The sequence below is a fragment of the Glycine max genome, chromosome 15, assembly GCF_000004515.6.
Source record: "Glycine max cultivar Williams 82 chromosome 15, Glycine_max_v4.0, whole genome shotgun sequence".
Lineage (NCBI taxonomy): Eukaryota > Viridiplantae > Streptophyta > Magnoliopsida > Fabales > Fabaceae > Glycine > Glycine max.
The window spans coordinates 53,368,215-53,389,145 of NC_038251.2; positions in this window are offsets into that span (position 1 = coordinate 53,368,215).

Consider the following 20,931-nt stretch of genomic DNA (forward strand, 5'->3'; position numbering starts at 1 on the left):
ACACTTGGTCTTGGCTTGAAGATAGCCCATCTCACAACACCATGGGAGAGATAATCCAAGTATTCTTCACCTCTTCAGGTGGGGTTAACACACAGAACGATTCTCCTCATTTTTGAAAAGCAAAACCCACTCAATCACGACACACACTTAGTCATGGGAGAGACAATACAAGTATTTCTTTCACCTCTCTAGGCTATCCAAGTATTATTTTACTCTAGCTTCTTCAGGTTGTCATCTTAGAGGTTTTCTCTAAACTACCTACCTTTCATGGGTTCTCCTTATCACTTCTCTCATATCCAAACTTAACCCACATGATTAATTTGGGATACATACAAATTACATACAAGGAGAATGTGTTTGAGGGGATTTTAAAACTTTATGACACTCATTAGGGTGACTTCTTTTTGAATTAGACTGATTGCTTTTATCTTTATAGTTGTTAGCTCCTTTCTTATCAGTCCATGTTGATGTTTCCATTCTGATGATCAATTTCTAAGTAGTTTTCTGATAGTCTCTCAAAAATATATTCTAATGTTATGAGGAAGGACCTATTTTGATGTAGGTTCCTTTTGATGAAGATAACATGATATGACAATTTAGATAAATTAGCTTCATTAATCCAAACACTTCATCACAACACAGATCATTCTAAAGTAGCATTCTTCAACATAGGTAACATGTGAAGGTTGTTGTTGTTATGTTAGTGTTCTGTCTTTGGTTTAAACTTCACAAAGTCTCTTTAGTCTTCATTCTGATGTTGCACACCAGATCTTCTTAAGGACATTCTTAGTTTTCCACTTGTGCATATTCTAATGCAGTTAGTATTCACTTTCTGATATGCCCTCAGTGTGTGTGGTAGTATATGAAAAGTGAAATGCTTTCATCCTTAGTCTTCTGATGTTCCCTCTGTATGTGTGGCAACATATGGAAGAACTAATGTTGTTTTTGAGTTGTAATCTGAACCATTCTGAATTTCATTTTGAAGTTTAGTCTTCATAGTAAAGATCTTCATCATTCTGATGTAGACTTTGATGCAATTTTATTCTGATGTAGTTATCTCAAAATCTCTCGTCTTGATTTTGGTCCGTAATCAGAGTATCATTTTGATGTTCCCATTCTTAGAGTCCTCAATTATACCATTTTGATGTTGACTCTGATACAACTTCATTTTGATGTTGTTTTCTCAATGTAGCCTTTGATAGATCTTTGAGTAAGGCCTTCTTGATGTCTTTGCCGCATGATAAGATTAAGATCTTTAGAGGGAAACACTGACTTCATTAACATATGAGATTTTTTCAAATCTTCTAAAGCTTCTCATTTGAAAGCATAGTTGAGGCATCCATTATGAGCTTGTTCTAAACTCATCAGAACACATATATTTTGTTCTTTACATATCTTTCATAGTATCATTTAAAGATCTTGCATAACTTTCTTGCATATTAGACCCATGTTTTGTTCTTGGTGGCAAACTAGTGTTTGCAACTTCAGGCTCTTTGAACCAAGAATACAAAGCTCCTTATAAAAGGAGACAACAACTAATTGTCTAACAAAAAATGGTTACAACATAACCTATGCTAATGAACCATCAAACTGAATGCTTTCTTCTACAGGACTACACGCTCCAGCAGATTACAAAGGATTAGACGACCTACACAGAAAACAAGAGTACTAGGCGAAATGACCAAGGTTTTCATCCACTCTATCTCTATTGTCCATCGTCTAATAATCAACACTCTCATCTAGGGTCTACTTCTCTTTTGGTTTGTCCATCACTAGTCCAACCTCAATTCATTTTTTTGGTTTGTAATGACCAATCTCTATGATGTCCTATAGATAAACATCTTGTGATTACAGGAATACCTTCATTTTTTTTCTCCAATAGTAATAGTCTTTGCCATGAAAGCTTGGAGACCAGTTGGTTGAAGCACCTTCAAGTATGAATGTAGTTGGAGCTTATTTAGCCATCACTTCTTCCAAGATCTTCCTCTCACACTGTCAAGTGTTCTTAACCCTGAGAGTTAAGCTCTAATTCCAATTGAAGTGACAAAAATACCACATGAAGGAAGGTTGAATTGTGTTTTTAAAAACTTTCATTCCTTTTAAAAATAAAGAGTGTTATGATATAATTTCAGAAAGAAAATGTTCAGAATGAAGAACTATTCTCAGCTCAAAATGAAAATGCAAGCAATTCTAGAAAAAGAGTTTTCATAGTTCAAAGCTTTTTTTCAAAAGGTTGTTTGGTTGAAAAAACTTTAACACAAGGTTTCAATTTTAAGTGTATTTTGAAAAGGAGTTTTCAAACTTAGTGAGAGTAAAAATAGTAAACAGTTTACAATATAAAAATAGTGTAAAGGGAGAGAGAGAGAGAGAAGGAAGATGATGCACAATGATTTTTGTACTGGTTGACCCCAAACTTAGGCTATGTACGTCCAGTCTTCACCCTTTAAGATGGGATTTCACTAACAACAGCAGTCACTGTTGGACCAGCCAACCACGAGATTTCTACAACTTGCCAACAACCTAGTGGACTTCCCACCTAGCTATTGCTAGACCAACAACACCATTGGTTACAATCTTTGCCAGCCATTTGCTGGACTTTCAACGGCCAAGGATTTCTATGTTTGAACTGAACAAAGATTGATTTCTCCTCACAATAGGGTTTCCACTCAGGAAATTATAATATCACACTTTTATTTGAGATCTATTTCAGTTTAAAAGCTTTTATAGAAGTGGGTCACTCGCTATTGAGAGGGTTGAGGCAATAATGACAAATTTTTCACACAGAGAACTTGGCTTGAGTTTCTCTCACTTAGAAGGCTTTAACTTAATTTCATGATGCTCTTTGATGAACTCTTAATGCTCCAAAGAAGAGCATTGAAATTGAGCCCACTCAACTAACAGACTTCTAAAGGAAGCCAAAAAATGTGACAATTGTCAGCTCAAGACAGATTACAAAGTCATTATGAGGAACCTTTCTAATGAGCATTTTGAAGGTACACCAAAATGATGATTTTAATGTTAGCTGAGAAAGGATCCTTATGAAAGTAAATCACATTGATGAAGTTCAACTTATATGGCTTTATAAAGAAACACAACTTCATCAATCTTAACACATCTTCACAACATAGGGCACTCAAAAGTAGATTGCTTCATAGAGATAAAGTGAAGGTACAATTGTTGGTGTATCAGCGTTCTGCCCAAGGTTAGACTGCATAATGTATTTAGTCTTTCATTTTGATGTCCCACATCAGATCTTCTCATGGACAATTTCAGCTTTCAACTTGGTTAGCATTCATATTTTGATATGTCCTTAAAATATGTGGTAGTATATGGAAAGTGAAATGCTATCAACTTCAGTCTTTTGCCGTGCCCTCTATTGGTGCGGCATCATATGGAAGACATGATGTTCTCTTTGAGGTGCATTTTGAACTCCATTATGAAGTTTAGTCTTCAGAGTCAAGATCTATATCACTTTGATACAACTTCATTTTGATGTTGGATGCTCTGTTTGTAGCCTTTGATGTATCTTTTATACAAGGTCTTGTTGTCATGTACGTTGCCAAAAAAAAAAGTACTTAGAGGGAAGCATTCTTCATCATGCATATGGGCTTCAAGGAATCTTCTGAGTCCTTTACTCCTGATAGTCAGTTTGAGATAACCTTTTTGATCATCATTGTGAGCACTTTATAATGAATGTACATATTTTCTTCTTAATAATTTTAGCACTGAAACACTTAAGCATAATATTAGTAATCACATAAAACCCATCATCCTTACAATTTGCATCGTTAATGGTTTGTCATAATTAAAACTAGGGATGTCGATTCAACATTGTATGCACAACTATATGTACATATATACAACTCTAGAAAGATAAATCTTAAACACCTAAGTTGGTCAACACTATTCAGAACAAATTGGAGGTATTGGAAGTTGATAAGTGGCGAAGGATAACTAAGCAACAATTGGAGCTTGAATGAAGATAGATTACTTGAGGATTTTTCAAATAGAGATTTCTATAGAAGTATTTTCCATAAGATCTCAAGAGGCGAAAAGAGATTGAATTTCTAAATCTAAAGTGAGGCAATACGATTGTTAGGGAGTATGAAATGAAATTTGATGAACTATCAAAGTTTTGTCCATATTTCAATGATTTAATGATTGGCATTCCAGATATTCAAAGTTTGAGAATAGTTTATGTCCTGACATCAAGCAAGTTGTGGGATACATGGAGATTACCTTGTTTTCTACCTTGGTCAATTGTTGTAGAATTTATAATGATGATACTGTTACGATTTTATTTCACGTTAGATTTAACTTATAGGCCAAGTGTAACCTAATCATGATGTAGTAATTGAACTGTCGTCCAGGTTGTCTCCAAAGGAGCAAAAGAGAGATTTCATGTAATTATTTAACTAAGAACTAGGTTTTTATATTTTTGTTTAGTGATTTTCACGAAATAAATAACATAAAATAAATTATAATAAAAATTAAATGACAGTAAAATAATTAAGTAAAGATAGAAATACTAGACTTGGATGGTGACGTCGATCTTGATGAATGAATGTTTAGGTTTGAACTAGGAATTCGCTCGATCCACTGTAACTTCATAATTCTCTACTAATCTCTCTTGCTTATTCTCAATTCACTAATGTATTTTACCCCAGCTCCCACATGATCGCAAATTCTAAACTACTTGCCCGATACTCAATCCCTTGGACATATCGACACAAAAAATCAACATTAATGGTTAAGAATTAATGAGGCTTAACCAAGATTATTCTATCCCTAGGGATAATCCCAATTAAGAACTTGATTTATGTTCGGATTTCAACAAGGCTCGTCAAAGTGCAGGTCAATTCTAAAATTCATCTATAAGATGATCAATCAAATAAAAACATTAAGTACGAAAACAAATAAAGAACTCAAGATGAAGTATTGAATTGATAGAATTAAAGTGAAAAAAGGTTCATCCTCTCCTCTCCTAGGTGGAAGGAATTGCACTCATAAAAATAATACAATGAAACCTAGAGTGTCTAATGGAATAATGAGAGCGTTTAGTAGGTGAAAGTCTAAAATATAATTTAAGAGCTGCTTGAGACTTCTAGCACGTTGCAATGAATGTCTAGCCTCCTATTTATAGAATTGTAACTAGGTTTAATTAAGGAGATAATCACAAGAAATTACAAACAAATAATATCTCTAATTAATTCAAGTAATTATCTTCTTCAACTGATTTATCCTTGAAAAATATATTGCTTGTGATTTTCTTTGCTTTTATCTTCAATTTCCGTAATTTCTTATTTCAAAACTTTCTGCTAATTTTGAGCCTCTAGAACTCTAGCGCTTAAGCGAGCTTCTGAGTGCTTGAGTGAGCTCTTGCCATAATGACCTGTTTTTGTTGAAAAACTATAAAAAAAATTCATTAAAAATAACTAAAAATATAATTCTACCTAAGACAAAGTAAGAAATAAATTTAGAACTAATTTGATTCAAAATAAGATCTAAAGTTAACTAAAATTTCAAACAAACGTCACAAAATAAATATGAAAATCTGATAAATTTAATGTTTATAAAATACCAAGACAAAGCAAATTCAATAAAGGAGTGGAGGACCTTAAAGAAATCAACAAAAGGAATTTTATCATAGGAATAAGCCATATCATACTTCAACTTGTTTCTTTGGAAAAATGTTTGGATAGAATAATATAGTTATTGTTGGTAATTTTGGTTTCAAAACCAATAATCATGTTAGTTGTTTTTTATGCGAAGAACCTCACTTAAATTCCAGCGTGTAAAGTAAGATTAAATAAAAATCAAACATTAAAAAAAAAACAATTCTTCCCTCCCCATTTTTAACATTATCTTCTCCCCCATGATCTAGTTGGCTATCAATCAACACATTTGCCATGCACCTTTGCCTAAAATTCATACCTTAAAGAAACAATAATCATTAACTTAAAAAGCATGAAATTAATTGGTTACACCTTATCTTCAACCCATTGAAATCTAATTTGCACAAGAGATAATTTGATTAGTGAAAGTTTCACATCAAGGAATAGAGCAATGAAACGGAAGGGAGGAAAGGTAAAATACAAATTGCATTATGATAGTTAATCCACTCAACATGGGAGAAGGAATTGGGGAAAAGAAATTAAATATTTGAATTTGGAACAAGGAATGGTCTGAAACAATTGAATGAGAAGGTAGAATCAAAATTTCCCAAAGTTGCAATATTTACGATAGAGATAGAAATTAAATCATATGAGATGACTAATTTGTGGGTTCCATGGGATGTGTTAATTACTTCAAGTGTGCGGTTTATCACCAGTCAGAGAGATAAAATGTGTTGTACCTCATGATCGATTACAAATACTGATAGGCAGCCAAAGAGATCACAGGAAGAAGATATATGTAAATCTAATGAGATGGAGAGAATTTTAAATGTTTTTTTCTTGTTCTTATTTTACATGTTAGATACTACCTTCAATCTTGTATATAAGAAACAATACATAATTCATCCAGACCAATAAAAGTAACCTAAAAACAAAAGACCACTAAAAGTGATTAAATTAGTTAATTTGTCACAAACTTTATTTTTATTCCAAGATTATTTTCAATAAAATTAATGATTTAAAAGGTGGTTCTTTTTTAACCAATGGGTATATTCTTTTTTGTTGATAGTTCAATAAATACATAAACTTTTATGGGAAAATGAGTTTAATCATCAATAGACCTTACAATTAATTAGGTATAAAAAAAATTCAATAATAAAATAATCATATATTTTAATTTTGTATTTTGTTTCTTTTACACACACACACACACACACATATAAAAGACTGAAGGTAGTATTTTTATTTAATTTTATTAGGTATAATTTTTTTATTGGTCGTGTTAAGAGTGAGTTGTTAGATATATGCTTACAAAAGTATTTTTAAGCGAAGAGTCAAAGTTTGACATCCTTTACTAATAAAACTAACCTTCACACTTTTTACACATTGATGAATTAAAATTTTTGTTGTTTTTAAGGACTAATATGTAACTAAGTTTATACATTCAAGAATCAAGGTGGTTATTTATCTTTTTGTTATTTTAATTTTTATTTGTGTTTGTTAGACGAAGCATATGTAAACCATTTCCATTTCCCACTTTCCTGTTAACACTCGAGCCTAGTCCCTTGCCGATCTCCTTCATTTCCTTCCACCAAAAACAACCACCCATTCATTCATTCATTCATTCATCAATGACTGACTGGTTTGAACTCCCAAAGGACCTCCTTTCCTTATAAGAGTTTCATTAGGTAATATTGCATAGCACACTACAAGGAAAATGACTTATACCTACAGTCAAAATCTATCACTAGAAGTCCAAAATCCATAGGTAGATGTATAAATGACTTTGTCCTACAGACGTTTTTTGCGTCAACTTTGAGGGGGTATACAGTGACAACTAATAGTCCGTCACTATAGGCTTTACCTACAGATATATTTTTACCTACAGTCAAATTTAACTATCACTATAGGTAACACCTACTATTTCAAATGTGTGGGTAAAATATATTAATTTATACCTATAATCTCTAATTGTAGGTAAAAATCAATTTACTTGTACCTACGGTCTTATGTAGGTAAATGTCATAATAATAATAAAACTAGTTCCTAATTACACTCTTTGTTGATTATAATTTTTAATTAAATATACATGAGCTTATTATTATGCTGCACAAAGTTAGAGATCTGTTGCAACATGACCTTTGAAAAGTTACAACAACCTGCTACATACAATTAAATTTTTGTTAGCCTAATTTGTGATTATTATAACTAGATTGTGTGCTTTTTAACATATTGCAGCCCTTGATCCATTGTCACTGTGAAATGATCTAGCATTAGTAGTGCTATAGAAAATTTTCCAATTCACTTTGCCTTGTTTTTTAGTACCATGTGCATAGTCCTTCCTAAGTGTATATTTTTGGTGCACCATGACCCTCTTTACATGTAGGGAATCATCACTAAAATGTAACAAGTTTCTAAATTTCTAAATGTATAAAAGAGTTAATTCGAGTTGTTGGACAAATAGACAAAGTAAAAACCAAACACTTGAACATTTTTTCGCCGGCTCACATCTTCATTACCATCTAAATCATGTTCCTGAAATAACATTTTGTCGCCGACTCGCATCTTCATTACCATCTAAATTTCAACTCACCTCTAGTTAAGATTGTTTGTAGTTTGATGATCTTTACTGGTAGAACCATTTGTAGGTACGTAAATTAAAAGAATGTTTTTTCTTTGTAAAGTATCATGTCATAGTTAAATCATTGAATAAGTAGAATTATAAATTCATACCTCTTGATCTATAGCTTCTAAGACTTGATTAATTTGTGGATCTTCTGCAAATCGTACTTTAAGCACAACTACAAGGTTTTTAAGCAAATTCTCCAACTTTTGAATCCTATTGTTTGTATAAGAGCTTTGAGATGAACTTGCTTGATGTGGAAGCTTGCCAAGACAACGCACACGTCCTCTTTTTTCAGGTCCTTTGACTTTTGAATATATATCATTTGTCCAATTAGTAGATTCCTGGGTGCTTTGTAAATTTTGCGAACTCTCTGCTTCAACCATTTTCTTTTTTAGTTCATCCTACATAAATACACCTTATAAATTATTATCATACATCAATATCCTGAATACTTCAATATCACTAAACAAAACTCATCTCCATATTAGTTACTCCCCCTCACCCCATCACTAAACAAAACTCATCTCCATATTGAGCAAAACACAGAAAAAGTATTGAAATAAAAATTAAAATTCTTACAATTACAATAGCAGCCTTTTCAATAACAATGCTTCCATCTTTTCGAGTTCGAGTGTCAATATAAATTTTTGCCCTAGAAGGTTGCACTCCCTTAGCCTTTGTAGTCTAACATTAGTCAAAAAAATCAATCATGCTATTTGTATTAAGCAATTTAATAATAAAAAATATAAAAAAGACAAACCATCTCATGAATCTATCTTGGAAGATTATTGGTTCCCATGCAATGCAAGTCCTTATATTTTGAGCGGCTCCTTTTGTTGATGTTGCTTATTTTCTATAACCAACAAATATAAAAAGTCAATAATAAAAATAAACATATAATATATAATTGTTATGTTAGCAAAAGGTTGGTGACATTGTCATGTATACTTGTCCTTTCTCAGAACACCAATAATGTACTAAATCACGATATTGAGAAGGATCAACCCTTGGATCTGAGATTTGAGCAATCATTTCCTCCTTAGTTTTGCTCTCATCATATCCTTTTGATTTAAGTTCATATTTAAATTGCCTCCATTTCAGACTCATGTCATCAATCAATATTTTCTTTGTTTGTTCAGTTAATTCAGGAACAAATCAAAACTTACTCTATTATGAGTATCATTAACAAACAAAAAAGATCATTTTGTTAGACATTAGCAGACATAAAATTTTAGAAGAAGCAAGATGAAACAACACTTATAAAGTTTTATACCAGACCTGAATTAATTCAACCATGTCAGTAATATAGTCCTTAGACATGTCTTTCCAGCTAAGAAAATTGATAGGAGCACATTGGTGTCTCCTTACCAAGCTCCCAATTGCATTCAGTAGAGTTTTCCCTTCCCAACCCATAGGATTGCCCCAATGATGTACTTCAACAAGTATGAATTCTCCATCTGGAAAGTCCCACACATCTAGCATATGTGTATAACCTCTGGTTCTCTTTTTACCTAAATCATTCATGGATATGCCATTTATCAAACACACACACACACACACAAATTTGAACTATATGGAAAAAAGAAACTCACTAGTAAATTTAATCTTATCATATTCTAAAAGATATTCAACTCAAACAGAATTGTACATATAATTCTAACCCAAAAAAGCATATGTGTATAAATACCTTTAGTTGAACTTTACTTGCACTTTCAAGAGAAGTATGAGACTGAACATGACTATCTTCTTGTATGTGTTGTTCTGTTTGTGATTGTTGATTTAGTGAATAAACAATTGTGTTATAAACAATTTAATATAAAATAAAGAAATTAAGTTAATAAAATCTTTATACCTCCTTCAAATAGTGCATTTTCTTCAAGTATAGAGTTGTTATTTTGGTTCACTTCAGTAGAGCTTTCAATTGATTGCTCTTTTTCTTGTGATTGACCATCATTCTGAATGATATTCAACTTTCTGCGCTTTCCCATAGTATGCTGAATAAACCAATCCAAAAAATAAAATAAAATAAAAATTAGATATAACTACATTATTGACTATGATTTTTTTAAACACCATGCCAAAAAATAAAAGAAGAATAAAGTAATTACCTAAAATGCGAATTTAGATTGCTTATAAGCTATTTTTTCACCAATCTCCAATCACCAAGAATCAAACTATTGAGGAAACAACAAAACAAATTTTGATAAAAAAAACGGATAACATCATTATATTGTGAGTGATTTTTATACATAACAAAAAATAAACACAAGAGTAATGAATAATGAGAACCAAAAACTAAAGAAAGGAATAAGAGTATATAAATGTGAAAAAATGTTCAATACATGTATACTCAAAATATAACCAAATGTTCAAATAGAACAAATAAAAACAAATCAAAAGAAGTCTGCATCGCTCTCATCATCATCTATATAATTATCATCCTTGTCTTGTGGTAAAATGTTCTCCATAGGTATTGTAACTTCAATGATATCATCACTATCATCGGCTTCTGGTCTGATCAAATCATTATGATTTATCTCTAGTAAGACTTGTTCATTCCCTTGATCCGTGTCATTGGATTTCTCATCACCCATATCATATACATCTCTGATTTTAGCATGCACAATAACAAGCCAACCATTTTGTGTTTTATTCTCCACATGGAATACTTTCTTAGCTTGAGATGCAAAAACAAATGGATCGTCACATATATCATTCCCTGTATGTTGCAAATAATTGAAATTCACTAGTGTCATATCGAAGTTATCAATTTTGCAACCCCTGTTTATATCAATCCAATCACACTTGAAAAGTATAGCCTTATATTTTCCAGAATAGTCCAATTGAATTATATCTGTTAGTGCACCATAGTAGTGGATTTCTCCCTCCTTTGGGTTTTTATCTCTTGAATTGGCATAACTTAATGTCTTAACAATTACAACAATGCCACTGTTTTGAGTCTTCAAGCACCTTTCACGTGTCTTTGTATGAAATCTAACTCCATTAACAATGTACCCGCTATATCTTCTTACTATTTCTAGTGGACCACGAGCTAACCACTTGATATCATTTGTCACTAGAGTGCTGTCTTGCTCTTCCTGTCGAGCAACCTACCACAATTTTATTTCAAATGGTTACAATTTTAAATGAATGCAAAATTTAATATTATTGATGCTTCCTAAACTTACTCTTTCACGGAACCAATCTGGAAATTCTTTACTATGAATTTTGTCAACTTCATATGGAGATAATCGATGATTTTGTCTCTTGATAAGATCAGTATGGGCTCTATGTAAAAAAGGTTAGAAAAAGTAAGCGTTATCATTGATAGAAGGACATTATACAAATATTCAATAACTAAATGAACATGAAAAAAATTGTATTACTTTCGAAAGTGGTCAACATTGTTGCTATTGAAAAGCACATATCTATGTGCTTGAACCAATGCTTTCTTATCAAGAGAAATTCGAGAAGCTCTTTTTCTCTTCTTCACATTGAATCCAACTTGCTTCTTTCTCCCCAATGGTCTACCTCTAGGATTTAAAACACTTACATTTTCCACAAAACATGAGTCATCATTTCGAGCAGATTGATTAAAATGAGTCTCCACCCTAGATAGATATCTTGAACAAAATATCAAGAATTCATGAGCTAAATATCCTTCTGCAATAGATCCTTCTGGATGTGCTCGATTACGAACAAATGACTTTAGAGTCAAAAGGAACCTAAAAAGAAAATTTTAGGTTACAAATTAAGATAATATCATTTTACTTTATAACTCTAGAATGTTTTAAAATGATTAAAAAGTATTCATACCTTTCAATAGGATACATCCATCGGTAATGTACAGGACCTCCAACTCTTGCTTCATGTGTCAAATGGATTACCAAATGTACCATTACGGTGAAAAAAGATGGAGGAAAAATTTGTTCTAATTGGCATAATGTTAGAGCTACTTGATGCTCTAGGTGCTCTAAATTACTCTCATTAAGCACCTTGCCACACAACTCCTTGAAGAAACAACAAAGATCGGATATAGCTAAACTCGCTTTGTCTGGCAAACAACCTTTCATAACTATAGGAAGAAACTCTTGCATTAAAAGATGACAATCATAAATTTTGAGACCGGATATTTTGTGTTCCTTCACTTGCACACATCTTGAAATATTAGACAAATATTCATCAGGAGCTTTTATTGTTTTGAGAACTTTCAAAAATGTTTCTTTCTCTTTTGAAGTCATTTGGTAACAAGCTCTAGGAAAATATTGTTTGCCTTTACTTGGGTGCATCTTTGGATGTAATTGGCTTCTAATATTCATATCAACAAGATCATAGCGTGCCTTATCATTGTCCTTTGACTTACCTTCTAATTGTAACAACATCCCAATAATGTTATCACACACATTCTTTTCTATGTGCATAACATCAAGATTATGACGGAGCACACTATGTTGCCAATAAGGCAATGTGAACAAAATACTTCTCTTTTTCCATGGTGACCAATCCCTAACTCCATGATATTCCATCTGTCTCAAAGAAAAAGCTCCACTAGGTAGATCAGGTGGAGCTCTAAACTCTTGGGTTCCATCAAAATCTCTTTTATTGTATCTCCACTTATGATCGGGCTCTAACCAACGACGATGACACATATAGAAAAACTTTTATCATAACACAACCACTTTGAGCCAATCTCAAAACCACAACATGGACAAGCATATTGGCCTCTAGTGCTCCAACCAGAAAAATTTGCATAAGCAGGAAAATCATTAATAGTCCACATAATTGCAGCACACATTTAGAATGACTCTTTTTTACATGCATCAAATGTTTTTACCCCAATTTCCCATAATTCCTTTAATTCTTCCACAAGAGGCTGCATATAAACATCAAGGTTCATACCTGGAGCTTTTGGACCAAGAATAAGCAATGAAAGTATAAAATTAGGTTGCTTCATACACATCCATGGAGGAAGATTGTACGAAATCAAGATAACAGGCCAAGTGCTATAGGAAATTGCCATCGTTTTGAAAGGATTAAAGCCATCAGTAGCCAAACCTAGTTGAACATTACGAGCGTCACAAGCAAAATCAGGATACTGACAATCAAAATCCTTCCAAGCAAATGAATCAGCTGGATGCCTCAGGAGTCCATCTTTAGTTCGACCAACCTCATGCCATATCATAGAACAAGCTGTTTTTGGTGATACAAAAAGTCTTTGCAATCTAGGTATAAGAGGGAACCAACGAAGAATCTTTGCTGGTATCTTTTTTCTACATTCAACATCATCAGAGTTATATTTCCATCTTGACAAATTGCATTTAGGGCAAATTTCAGCATCAACCAAATCCTTCCTATACAATATGCATTCATTGGGACAAACATAAATTTTTTCATAAGATAAACCCAACCCTGAAATAATCTTCTTTGTATCATAAAATGATTTGGGCAAAGTATTTTCCTCTGGTAATGCATCACTTAATAGCTCTAACAACATCGAAAAACTTTTATCAGTCCACCCATTTAGACACTTTAAGTGATACAAATGTACAAGGAATGACAATTTTGTAAACTTCTTACAACCTTTATAAAGACTTTGCTCTGCCTCCCTTAACATCTGATAGAACTTATCTGAATTATTATTGTCTTCAGATTGTTGAACACTAGGTGCATTCATAAATTCTCTAGAATCTCCATCCTCCATATTTATATCTGTGTCATTACTCTCATTAGTTGCATGCATTGTGAATGCATCATGAACCAATGTATCCATGTCATGATCAAACTCCCCTTCCACTTGGGATGTATCTAAAGAACTAGATGGGCCAACTTGTTCACCATGAAAGATCCAAGTAACATATCCTTTTACAAACCCATTACTAATAATGTGCTCATAAACATTCATCCGAGAGCGCCACTTGCAATTGACACATTTGGTACAAGGGCATAAAATTTTTCCATCCTTTGATGATTTCGCAAATGCAAAATCTAGAAAATTTAAAACTCCTCTAATATACTTCTCTTTATTAAGAGAATTGTAGTCTATCCAACTCTTATCCATTTGATAAAATAAACTGAAAAAGTAGAATAAAATAGACATAATAAATTAGTGCTTAATATAACTAAAATATCCAGGCATAAATCAATCACAACCGTGTTAGCAACTATAAAATTAATAATGTTAGCAGTGAAAAGGACAAATTATTTTAATTGACTAGCTGGAAACAAAATATGAAAAATAAAACACAAGAATACAAGCATAACATATATATGTTAACAAGATTAATTTAATGACAATTAAAAAAACCTAACAAGATTAATTTAATGACAATTAAAAAAAACCTAACATGATGAAAAGTAATTTTGAAGAACCAAATTGAGAGTACTAATTAAATATCTTTAGTTCTTAGCTTTCTTTAAATTCTTAACCTTCTCTCATATCTTTAGTTCAAATTAAATATACGTCAGTCAACACTAAGCTAAACCTAAATTTTATATTGAAGTTCCTGACTTCCTGTACAATGATACCAAAAGTCTTCTAGAGCTCTCTTAGTGAGGAATCTAACATTTCAAAGAAAATGTTTGACCCACATATCTATGACGACTAGAATATAGGAATGACCAAAATTTCATTTGGATCCAACTTACCAGGTCAACAACTTTGACAGCTGCTTTATCATATCTTGCCTTGATCTCCTCTGCCAATGCCTGTAATTAAAAATATATTAAAAAAAACTCAGTAATTATATAAAACTGGCACATAACTGCCTGTAGATTTAAAGTTGTAGCTGTCCCAAGGGTAACCGATTCAAGCATTATGGAAAAGGGAAAGTTAGTATCATCCTCACATAAAGTATATTCGCATAAGCTGGCAATTATTTTCAAGCTAAATTTAGAATATTCACAATAACCCAACTATGAAGACATGTTATATTAGTGGGAACAGCAAGCCTAGAAAGAGGCACAAAAGTTCAAGCTATGCTTCACCCAAAAAAGGCATTAGGAGTAGGAAAAGTAGAAAACGAAAACACTAGTGTTGGACTATATATTTTGAACTAATCTGTCACATTGATTAACAACTCAAGCATCAATCCATGGTAAAAACAAAATACCAAAATTTTCAATTTACAAAACCTTAAAATATCGACTGAGAACAGTCCCAATAACAGACACTTTTAAAGCTTTTGGCTACTTTACCATATCCAATATCACAGTGAGTAAATTGTGGAACCTTTTTGGATTTTTCATAGGTACTAGTATCAATAAGAAAGTCACGCGAAGCATCTCAAGCAACTAGAGAGGCTCTGTTACTTGATCCCCGTAGGCAGGCCTTTTGACTATCACAATGAACTATTGTTTTCAAATTGACATTAACAACATAATCATTCCTCATTCCTTGACATTTCAAATAGCAACAAGGAAACATCAAACAAATAGTATCACTTATCACTATCATAACCTAGGGTTAACCAAGTCATGTCACAAGTCAAAACTACGATATCTTCTTCCTTCACCAAACTCAAATTCGCAATTATTATACTTCACACGAATCATTTTCTTCTTCTAATTGAAAGATCCAGAACATGAGTTACTAACCTGGGGAGGAAACAATTTTTCTTTAGAGCGAATTATCCTGATGCTTGTATGATTGTCTATTTGTATCACACTAAACACAATTCTGCATCAAAATCTCATTCACACTAAACTACTTCCTCCAAACCTGAATTCGCCAAAATAAATAAACAAATGTTAATCTAAAGGGACATAAAAGTCTAACTTAGGAACAATGAATTGAATCAAACAAGTGTTGAACGTTGAAATTGCAGAGATAGATACCTGGCAGAGAATGTGAAAAGCAATGAGGAAGAGAGAGGCCCTTGCAAAGAAAGATATCAAACAATTGTGGACCCTAGCAGAGGATAAGAGTGATCTATATGAATAAAGTCATTTTTCCTTAGTAAGGAACAAAATTCAATTTGCTGCATCAGGAATTGTAGCAAGTGATAAAGAATTAGGGCGAGTTACGTACGTTGTTGTATCTTTGGAGTATTGTATGTGAAAGGCTAACGCAGAATCGGAACGGTGAGCAAACAGAAGACGGAGGTGGCGGCGAGCAGAGAACAAAAGGTGCGAGACTGCGATAAAAGGGTAGCGAGTCTGGTTCAGGGTTTTGAAATTCTGATTTCAACTTTCAAATTAAAAAATAGTTTTACTAAGAAAAATACCTTTTCAAAAAACAAAATAATAATATACAATATGAGAATTGCAGGAAGTAATTCGAGAGTGCAGAAAGCAAGATGCTGTAGGCGTACGCGTGGGGGAAGCGCTAATTACGCTAGGACTGTCTTCTTACACTGCAACACAAATAATCTAAATTAATCCATAAAAATAATGTTAATCTAAATTAAAATTTAATACTACTAATTAATATATTTTATCTTTAAAATTTTGAACAATTATTAACTAAAAATTAATTTAAATTGAATGGTTATTTTTTGAGATTGAGTATTTACTAAAAAAAACAAGAGACTAGTATTCAAATTCAAATAGTCTTAAAGAGTTTTACCTACACCAACAATCGTAGATATAAGACTTTTGAGGTTATACCTACACCAACCAATTATAGGCACAGATTTTGTGAAGTTTTATCTACATCACGTAGTTGTAGGTATAAGTTCTTTAAAATTTTGCCACACTATGCTTCTGTAGGTAGTAATTCTTGAGTTTTATCCACACTAATCAACCATAGGCACAAGTTTTTTGGAGTTTTACATACACAACATAGTTGTAGGTAGAAGTATTTTTTTAGTTTTAATGAATTTGCCTACACCAAATAATGGTTGGTACAAGTGGTTGAGTTTTACCTACATTAGTCAGTTATAGGTAAAAGTATTTTTGAGATTTACCTACACTAGTTTATGTCTGTAGCAAAAAAGCGTCGGTAAGCATAGGTTATTTTTCTTGTAGTAGCTGAAAAGTGGAGCAACATTGGGGAGCACTTTGCAATCAGCTTCATGCCTTCATGTTGCTTTCTTCCAAAACGAGATATTGTTGGCTAACTGCTTTAATATGGTTTTTGGTGTAAGGTTATCAATAGTACATCTCGTCACTAGGGCCATTGAGTGTCCATACTTAATTACTTGGATTGTATTTTCCCTGTTCACTTAGATGTTTATGAAGGACCTTTAGAAAAGTACATTATAAAAGGATTTGCATATATTATTACTGCTAAAAAAATGAAAGTAAACACTCTTAATTTGTGGATCTTATTTGTTTATTCATTCTCGATGACAAATTTTTATTCTAACATTGCCCCGAGTTAGGCGATCGACTTCTGTAAATTGTTGTATAGTATTTGACTTTGAGAATAATCTAACATTGGAATAGGATGCTGTTGCTAAAATGACTTATATGATCAATGCAGGCAGGATCCATAAGAAAAACCGAAATTTTTATGAACTAACCTTGGTAAAGCAACATGCATGAGTACTCCAGTGTAAATTGAATAAAGGCTACGATTCTTGGAAGTGGTCGACTTACATTTTGTTGAGGTCAATAAGTGGCTTCTATTGCATATTCATTGATTGCTAAGATCCTTAAATTCATTATCCCATGTACATACAAGGTTCACTGGCTAAACTTGCACATTGTCTTCAGCTGTTGAGACTGGTCAATTTCAACTTGACATTTGCTGTATAGTTTACTTATACTTTTTTTTTTCATATGCAAACCGTGAATTTTTAGAATTAATAATTCAATTGTATACCTGTTCTTCCTTTAAATGCCAAATTAATGGGAGGGGGAGAGAAAAGGGGGTACAAATTCTGAATATTGAATGGCTAAGTAATTTGAACTTCATAACATTTGGCATTAATGAGTGTCCTGGGGTTTACTCTTGAGCCCCTTCTCAAACAACACAATCCATATGCTCTCAATTTTTTGCTGAAACTTTTGTTGCACCTCTATGGTTGGGGGAGACAATGCTGTCCAGGGAGGACACACAAAAGAGTAAGTAAAAGGAAGATATAACCTAGCTCTCCATCACCCTTGCATTAGTCTCGAATTGACTGTCCTACTTCTAAAGGGTGAAATTTTGTTCAAAGCATATCTCTGCAAGCATGTTTGATTTCTTGACAATTGTATGTATCCTCCACTCCTTTAACTAAAGCCCTTTGCAACTCAAACACCTCATAATGAAACTTCTAAATTTGCTATACTAGTTAGTCATTTGTGATGTGAAATTGTTTAGAGCACGTACTATATTCAATATACTCAATCTTTCCTGTAAATTAAATGAGTAGGAAAATATTTTAAAATTATTGCAATATTGCAACTAAAAAAGACAAAGCAAACAACCTAGTTAACAAACTTTATTGAACAGAACTAGCAAATAGATTGAAAGGAAAAAATATTGTTTCTCTGTAGGATTACAAAGACAATAAAAGAAGCTGATTTATCATCAGTGTTTTGACCTACCATGTTTACAAGTTACGTGGCAAGTTTAGCAGAAGTGCATAACCAAAACCTAAAATTAAATAGTTCATAAAATAGATGATCTGTGCATTTTCCTGATTCAAATAAAATCTCGAGAAGGAAAGTCCCCTGTAGACGCATGAAAGGGCTACGTAAACGTGCAATGACAGTTTATTTTTAAATGAGAAGTGTTAGTAACATTTTTTAGTTTTTAATATACTCTTTCATATATTTATTTTAGTTTTTAATATACACTTATTTATATATATATATATATATATATATATTCTTTTTTATTAGTTTAAATATATTGAAAATTATAAAATTAAAAAAGAGAGTCATATAATAATATGAAGTGTGTAACAAAGGCTTTAGAAATATTGTTTGAGGTGTTTTTGTTCTTTTTATTTTCAACCATACAACTTCCACCGAATGCAAGAATAAAATAATATTAATTATACGAAACTAATCTTATGTCTTTCTACTTTAATTTGATGCTTAGGGTTTCATGATTTTTTTTAATTCCGGGAATATTATTCTTGTAATGGGAATGTTATTCCTAAATATTTTATAAAAAAATATTGTTCGTTTAACTATTCAAAATAGTTGGAAATATTTTTTAATATATTTTTGGTTGATATTATTTTTTTAGAAATATATATTATAATTACTTAAATATCTTTCTTGTTAAAGTTTGTTAAAAAGTTACAAGGTGTCTGAAGTAGGACGTAACAACCCACGTTAAAGTACCAAAAAATAGTGCAACTTTACTACAAAAAACATATACGCGCATAAGGTCACCACTACCCCCCTTATTTTTTTTTCTTTTTTTAATAACGTCCACCAAAGAAATAAAACTTTTCATAGCTACACAAATCAACCCGTTAAAACAAACTTGTTGGCATTTATCCCCTGAGCTATAAGCCACTAGAGTTTGTCATGTACCAATTTTCTCCAAAACATTTGGGTATATTAAGTTCATCCACTCCCAACATAAGATAGTTCATATCCTTATTTTAGGCTAAAAACTTTTATTTATAAACAACACATGATATGCACAAGAGATGCCAAAAATTGGAAAAACATGTAGCAAGGGTACACATATGTTCCGCTCTTTGCATAACACAGGCAATTCCAAAATACATTCCCAATGACAGGAACAATTCAGTAATTCCCCAACCACATATAACATGGAAAGATACTCACCAAGGAGCATTGAGAGGGAATTAAATTGGCGATAAGGTGAATGAAATTGGCACAGCATGCAGGAATAAAATTTGTGAAAAAGAAAAAAAATTATATTGCTTAACATGAAGGAGCATTGAGAGGGTAGTGTAATAACAAGGAGGGTTTATCTGAATTTTTACTCCCGAAAAGAAACTTTCGTCACATGAAAATATTTTTTTTTTATTCTCTCCAAGAATATTTGTTGAACATGAGATTAAATATTTGTTAAACATAAGATTATGTCTTTTACAACAATAAAATATACTCAAAATTAATTATTTTATTATTTCATAACAATCGTGATATTAATTTATTTACTAATGTAATCCCAGGACTAATTTTTTTTTATCCGTAAATAAACGGTCACTTAATTCATTTAACTTGGATTAAGTCGAGAAATATATATTTTATATCCAAAACAGTCTCGGCACGTGAGTCTAAATATGGGTCAATGTCTAAGCCTATTGTCCAATCCAGCTTTGGGACACTACATGATAGTTCTTTTTAGCTCCCTTTAATCTTTCTTACAAGGTGAAATTCACATTCATTAGTGTCTAGAACTGAACTTTTAGTTTAGTTTTTATTTATTTGTTATTGAAGTAAAGTATTTATTAATTTTATTGATGATTAATTTTTATTAAAAAATATATTTAACCACTTTAGTGAGATTTCTTTTTATAATTATATTTTTTCATGCACAAGAGTTAAACTTGAAACCTTACTTAAATAATCTGAATCTAGTTTTATTCGAATCAACTTGTTGGTTGATCAAGAACTCAAGTTAGGTCTAAAATAAAATAAAAAATCGAATTTATTTTATGCTGGAAAATGTAATTAAGCTTAATTCAATCTAAAACTCAAAATATGTTCATCAAGATCAATCAATAAAGCACATAAGAGTATCTACAATGCATTTTTGTTTAAATAGATTACTTATCTTAAATTTGTGAGTCTGAAACCCCACATAGATGTAAGAATTGTACACAAAAGATC